Below are 8,068 nucleotides of genomic sequence, written 5' to 3' on the forward strand. Positions count from 1 at the left end.
GGTCAATAATCTGGAGGTGGGACAAAGGAACAGAACGGCAGGCAGGGTCAGGGTAGGCAGAGGTCAATAATCTGGAGGTGGGACAAAGGAACAGAACGGCAGGCAGGGTCAGGGTAGGCAGAGGTCAATAATCTGGAGGTGGAACAAAGGAACAGAATGGCAGGCAGGCTCAGGGTCCGGGACAGGCAGAGTGGGCATGCAGCTTGTCCTTATGAGTTTGGTTTCTTGACATTGTATTGTAAAGACATCAGAGGGAAAAATGGAGGTGACAATTTCACACATCTAATGATTGTTGCTGAGGCTTGTTCGAACACCTGGTGACACAAAGGCAGAATGGGCTGTATATGCACAGCTTACAGTATCAGTCAAAAAGTTAGGAGTTTATTTTTACTATTTTCTACATTGTAGAATAATAGTGAAGACATCAAAACTATGAAATAACACATATGGAATCATGTAGTAACCAAAAAATTGTAAATATTTTTAAATATGTAAATATTTGAGATTCTTCAAAGTAGCCACCCTTTACCTTGATGACAGCTTTGCACACATAAGCATTTATTTGGGCTGCAATTTCTGAGGCTGGTAACTTCAATGAATGTATCTTCTGCAGCAGAGGTAATTCTGGGTCTTTCTTTCCTGTGGCGATCCTCATGAGTGCCAGTTTCAACATAGCGCTTGATGGTTTTTGCCACTGCACTTGAAAAAACGTTCAAAATTCTTGACATTTTCTGGATTGACTGACTGATTTCTTTTCTTATTTGAGCTGGTCTTGACATAATATAGACTTGGTCTTTAACCAAATAGGGCTATCTTCTTATACCCCCCCCCCTACCTTGTCACAACACAGCTGATTGGTTCAAACGCATTATGGAAAGAAATTCCACAAATTAACTTTTAACAAGGCACACCTGTTCATTGAAATGCATTCTAGGTGACTATCGCATGGAGCTGGTTGAGAGAATGCCAAAAAAGTGTTTTGAAATATGTTTTAAAAATAGTCAAAATAAAGAAAAACCCTTGAATGAGATTCTTTTGAATGGTAGTATATACAGTGCCTTCAGAAAGTATTCACACCTTGACTTTTGACAGTTCTTTGCCACACATAAGCATTTATTTGAAAAGCTGAAATGTCTTGAGTCAGTCAACTCTTTGTTATGGCAGCTCTAAATACTTTCAGGAGAAAATAATTGCTTAACAAGTTACATAATGAGTTACATGGACTCAATATGTGTCCAATAATAATGTTTAATATGATTTTTGAATGTCTAACTCATCTCTGTACCCCACACATACAGTTAGTTATCTATAAGGTTCCTCAGCAGAGTAGTGAATTTCAAACAGAGATTCAGCCATAAAAACTAGGGAAGTCTTCCAATGCCCAGAAAAAAGACATTCAAAATTGACCATTGAGTTATTTTCTCGGATGGTGCATCGATACACCCAGTCACTACACAGATACATGTGTCCTTCCTTCAGTTGGTGGAGAAAGGAAACCACTCAGGGATTTCTTGAGGTGACTTTAAAACAGTTAAACAGTTAACAGAGTTTAATTTAGGAGAAAACCAAATACGGCTCAACATTATTGTAGTTACCCCCAATACTAACTAAAAGACAGATTGTCACAGAAAAACAAAACATGCATCCTGTTTGCAATTGGGTTCAAAAAATGCATTATTTTGTCCTGAATTTAAAGTGTTATGTTTGGGGCAAATCCTATACAAGACATTACTGAGTACCACTCTCCATATTTTCAAGCAGAGTGGTGGCTGCATCATGTTAAGGACTGGGGAGTTTTCAGGATAAAAAAAAACGTAATGGAGCACAGGCAAAGCACAGGCAAAGTCCTAGAGAAAAACCTGGTTGCTTTCCACCAGATCTTTCAGCAGGACAATTAACTTAAACACAAGGCCAAATCTACACTGGACTTTCTTACCAAGAAGACAGTGAATGTTCCTGAGTGACCGAGTTACAGTTTTGACTTAAATCTACTTGAAAATCTATGGCAAGATGTGAAAATGGTTGTCTAGCATTGATCAACAAACAATTTGACAGAGCTTGAAGATTTTTGTAAAAAAATATGGGAAAATGTTGCATAATCCAGTTGTGGAAAGCTCTTAGAGACTTACCCAGAAAGACTCACAGCTGTAATCGCTGCCAAAGGTGCTTCTACAAAGTATTTACTCAGAGGTGTGAAAACGTATGTAAATTAGACATTTCTGCATTTAAATTTCAATACATTTGTTTGGCACTGCGTCATCCGGGTTAGGGTTTGGACTAAATCCAATGACATCGTGACATTTGTTGTTAATTTCACATGAGTTGACAACTCAACCAAATGTAAATCAAAGCTAGGTGTTGGTCTGTGCCCAGTGGGCAGGTATTTAAAAAAAATATATTGAACAACTACATCACGTTAGTCATCAAACAGACATCCAGAGTGACACACAGAAGCAACCAGGGTTGCTCAAGGGGACGTCGAAAGATCTCCCACAAGGTCAAAAACTGGGACCCAAACCAGCGATCCATCGGCCACTGGCCCAAGCTCCCAACCGCCAGGCCACCAGCCCTCAAAAGATTAGATTAGATCGCTCAACAGTACTATTTCTAGGGTCAATTTTAGATCAATGTTATGCATTTTCAGCCATTCCTGAACCTGAGACCAGAAACAGGCTACCCGAGGGCAATACCAAAACTAATGGTCTATTGATTCTGTATTCTTGCAACAAAATCTGCAGAGCTGCAATGTTTGTATGCCCCAAATATTCAACATTTTGTTTGTGGCAAGAATTCTATGTAATAATTTTAGCTGAAAAGCATGAAGTCTTGAATATTGCGTCGTTTTATTTATCAACTCATACACCCTGTACCATGGAATCGGTACATCAACAATCTCTTTCCATATATTTTGCCATCTGTATGGCAGAGCTGTCAACATTCTCGTTCTCCAATGAAACTGGTATACTTTCCTATTTATGTTATTATATTCCTCTGACAGTTTTGATCCTTTATATTGGGCAGACAGAACAGTTTCCTACCTCCTCCTGATGCCACCTGCCTCCTCCATTTTTGGGGTAATGCTGTAATCAATTGGTTGTAATCTTGGATTGTGCAGACCTTTCCATGCAATTCTGATAACTCCATGCAATACATAACTCTACCATTCCAATTTACAATATCATTTAAAAACAAAATACCCTTTCCCATAAATACAGTGTCAGAATCTCCCTAGGAGAGGTGGGTGTGTAGTCTGGTGCAGGAGAGCAAGAATATCCAAGAAGGGCGTTTTATTACTGTCCACCAACACAACAGGTACAGGACCACAAACGTAGCCACAAGAACACAGTCTAGTAACCAAACGGAGGAAACATTGCTCTGCTAAACTAACGTGCGGGCAAAACCGTCCCTTGAAAATACACCTGCTAAAACAGTAAAAAAACGCAACCCAAGCCAACGACAGTAATACAAACAATCCCGCACAAAACCTAGCGGGTAGGGCGAGATTAAATACCCCACGGATTAACTAAACTAGACACAGGTGAACACAAGACAGACAAAATCAAACAGAAAAGGAAAAGGGTTCGGTGGCAGCTAGTAGTCCGGTGACGACAACCGCCGAGCGCCGCCGGTACAGGGAGAGGAGCCACCTTTGGTGGAAGTCGTGACATACAGGTCTCTCAAGTAAAACGTTTGGATAAGTGAAGCTTGTAGAGAGAGATTTAGTGCTTTTATATTTAATAATGTCAACCTACTCAATTCATATTCATTATATGGATACAGTAGGCACACTTTATCTTGTCTGGTTTACCAGATAAAGTGAAATATTTTTTGCTCATATGATTTGAAAAACGAATCATCAGGAGCAGGCAGCGCCATAAGTAAGTGAGTAAACTGAGATATGACTAAGGAGTTAATCAGGGCAATTTTTCCGTAAATAGACAGGTATTTACCGCTCCATAGTTGCAAGTTTTCTATTGAAATTCATTGTGGAGAGCTCATTTATATAATTTGTGATATGTATACCAAGTACTGTATGTCTACTTCACCGTCAGCTCATTTTATAGGTAAACTGCAGGGTAGTGTAAAAGTAGTATTTTTTAAAGATCCAATACTTAATATTGTACACTTATCATAATTATGTTTTAGTCCAGAGTCAAAAAAAGTTATTTAGATCTTCAATGAGACATTGCAGGGATCTAGCTTGTGGTCCGAATGTAAAACTTGATTAATCGGCATACATGGACATTTTTGTTTTTAAGCCTTTTATTTCTAATCCTCTAATGTTGTTATTTGATCTGATTTTAACAGCTAGCATTTCGATGGCCATAACAAATAGATATGGTGACAGTGGACAACCTTGTTTAACTCCTCTTGACAATTCAAAACTCTCTGAGAATTAGTCGCTATTTACTATTTTACACCGAACTTAAGTCTTGGTTGAATCTTTACTATGTGCATTTCAGTCATCATGCACTGTTGGAATTAACATTTCTAAAGACTTTTCCAAAAAGCCAGTTAAAGAGCGTCTGCTAAATGACTTAAATGTAATGTAATGTAAATATTGACAATTGACAATGATATCATGATGATTTCTATCAATCAGGATGGCATTTGTTTTACAAACTCTGCCATCACACTGTAGGCCTACATTGTAGTACAGAAACACTGCTATCCAAATGGTATCTTACTAGGTACACAATTGAATTAAAGGGCAACTACAAACTCCCCAAAATATTTTATTTTTATTTTTGCCAGACAAACATTTTTTGAGAGAGTCAAAACTTAAAAAAAAAACCTATAGGACAACTCAAACATTATAAAACAGCATTTTTCACACAGGGTACCTTTCCTTCAGGCCATTTGGAAAAACATTTGCAAAATTAGAGTATACCTACTTCTCCGGGCACCACTACGCCACTGGGTATCAGTTATCCCAAGTTTTTATTTATTTAACTAGGCAAGTCAGTTAAGAACACATTTTTATTTACAATGACGGCCTACACCGGATGACACTGGGCCAATTGTGCACTACCCTACGGGACTCCCAATCATGGCCAAATGTGATACAGCCTCTAGCACTGAGATGCAGTGCCTTAGACTGCTGCACCACTTGGGAGTTGAACTCAGAGTTGACCAAAGTTACCTTGGTAACTCAAACACCTCTTCCCACTCAGGAGGTTAAAAAAGTTTGGCATGAGCCCTCAAATCCTCAAAAAGTTCTACAGATGCACCATTGAGAACATCTTGACTGGTTGCATCACTGCTTGGAATGGCATCAGCACTGCAGAAACAGTACATCAAGTCTGACACCAACAGGTTCCTGAACAGCTTCTATCTCCAAGCCATAAGAATGCTAAATAGCTAACAAAATGTTGACACAGACTATCTTAGTTGACCCTTGTATTTATTTCACAGGACTTGACACACTCACGCACACTAACACTCCAACACACACATAACATGCATAAACATTGTACTGACTTTAAACACACGCACACACTCAAGTACAATCTTCATTTACGCTGCTGCTACTCTGTTTATCATACATCCAGATGCCTAGTCATCTTACCCCTATATATATATTCCTCTATCACTCCAGTATCTCTACACCTTATGGTATTGGAACTGAGCCTATATATCGTATGCTTACCCCTATACATATCTACCTCTACCTCTGCAGTATCCCTGCACCTTATGGTATTGGAACTGAGCTTGTATATATACAGTATAGCTTCTTACTTACTTGTGTTATTCTTATTTCTATTTATTGTGTGTTTTTGTTCTACCTTGTGTTATTTTTATTGTTACATTGATATTGATTACTGCATTGTTGGGTTTAGAGCTGGAAAGAAAGGCATTTCACTGTACTTGTGCACTTGACATTTAAACTTGAAACTTGAAAACCAGATTCGTAGTATAGGGCTCTTGTGCGATTAAAACACCTAATCCTCACAGTAGCCAAAACCATAGTTGATTGGTTTAGTTGGCAGAATGCTAATCAAGGAAGAGTCTCTCTATTGCTACTGAAGCTGCTGCTGTATAGGTAGCTGTAGGAGAGTTACAACCGCTGTGAATACCACCATGCATTGGCAACATCAGTGTACTGTGCACTATAAAGACCATTACGCTCAGAGACTGAGAGAGACATGAGAGAATGTGCCTACACATTTAATGAGCTAGTGTAGTTTAGTGGGCTCCTTTCACACGAATTGCAATGCCAATATTTTATTTCAAACTAATGGGATGGTGGATGTCACATGAGTGCTGCAACACTGAAGAACCTCCGTTAGAGAAAGGAGTATTGATTTCTGCATCAGAAATTGTTATCCTCGGGCCCCAAGAGTGCTGCATGTCGAGGGTTCATTGCTTCCCGAGGTAGGGTGAAATCATACATCTGATAGCACTCAGAGAAAATAAATCATCTCCAACAACCGTGGAAATCTTCTTCACAAATACCACACAAAGGTATAACAGAGTGCTTTCAATTTCCATACAATGTTCTCTCTTTCTCTGTCAATAAATCACACAACGTGGCATACTTCACATAGAGCACTGAGTGGTATTTATTTAGTTCTGTGGCCAGACACAGTAGATGGGAATGGATTTTGACACTTGCAGTGTGGGTGAAAGCCAGCCCATCTGTGATGAAGACAGAGTTGTCGTTCTCCCATCAGTCCCAATCGGAGCTATAAAGTGCGACGAATTTGGAAACCTCAAGAAACATTTTCTCGGTAGAAAAACCACAAAGGACATTGAATATATAATTTAAATCATCCTGTAACGTTGTGACAGTTAGCCCGTGAGGATGTCCATCCATAGAGGGTGTGTGAAGAGGGTGTGTGCTGTGTTGAGAATACTGTCATATAAGATATACAGCAGATAAAGCCCATGTTAGGGCAAATTCCATGCCTGCTCATATGCATTTGAAAGATCAACATACTGTCCTAAAACCTGCTTTGCTCTAGTTCCAAGAATCTACCCTTAAAGATTGAGTGTGTTTTTCCCCAGACAGTGTAAGAGTTAATACATAACATCGAGGGATATATGGTGCCTTGGTAAAGTTCAGACTGTTTCCACATTTTGTTACGTTACAGCTTTATTCTAAAATCTACACACAATACCCCATAATGACAAATCAAAAACATATGTGAAATTTTTTTTGCAAATGTATTTCAAAAATGAAAAACTGAAATATCACGTTTACATAAGTATTCAGACCCTCTACTCAGTACTTACTTGAAGCACCTTTGGCAGTGATTACAGCCTTGAGTCTTCTTGCATATGACGCTACAAGCTTGGCACACCTGTATTTGGGGAGTTTCTCCCATTCTTCTCCCCAGATCCTCTCAGGTTGGATGGGGATTTTTCAGGTCTCTCTAGATATGTTAGATCGGGTTCAAGTCCGGACTCTGGCTGGGCCATTCAAGGTCATTCAGAGACTTGTCCCAAAGCCACTCGTGCATTGTCTTGGTTGTGTGCTTAGGGTCATTGTCCTGTTGGAAAGTGAACCTTCACAGCAGTTTATTTTTTTATTTTACCTTAAATTCTTATTTTCGACGATGGCCTAGGAACAGTGGGTTAACTGCCTGTTCAGGGGCAGAACGACAGATTTGTACCTGTAACTTGCAACCTTCTGGTTACTAGTCCAACGCTCTTACCACTAGGCTACCCTGCCGCCGCAGTCTGAGGTCCTAAGCGCTCAGAAGCAGATTTTCATCAAGAATCTCTGCGTACTTTGCTCCGTTCATCTTTGCCCCGATCCTGACTATTCTCGCAGTTCCTGCCGCTGAAAAACATCCCCACAGCATGATGTTGCCACCACCATGCTTCACCATAGTTTCCTCCAGATGTGACTCTTGGCATTCAGGCCAAAGAGTTCAATCTTGGTTTCATCAGACCAGAGAATCTTGTTTCTCATGGTCTGAGTCTTTAGGTGCCTTTTGGCAAAATTTTGGCTATCATGTGCCTTTTACTGAGGAGTGGCTTCCGTCTGTTTTCTCTACAATAAAGGCCTGATTAGTGGAGTGCTGCAGAGATGGTTGTCCTTCTGGAAGGTTCTCCCATCTCC

The sequence above is a fragment of the Oncorhynchus masou genome, chromosome 12 (genome assembly GCF_036934945.1).
Source record: "Oncorhynchus masou masou isolate Uvic2021 chromosome 12, UVic_Omas_1.1, whole genome shotgun sequence".
In the NCBI taxonomy this organism is placed as follows: Eukaryota; Metazoa; Chordata; class Actinopteri; order Salmoniformes; family Salmonidae; genus Oncorhynchus; species Oncorhynchus masou.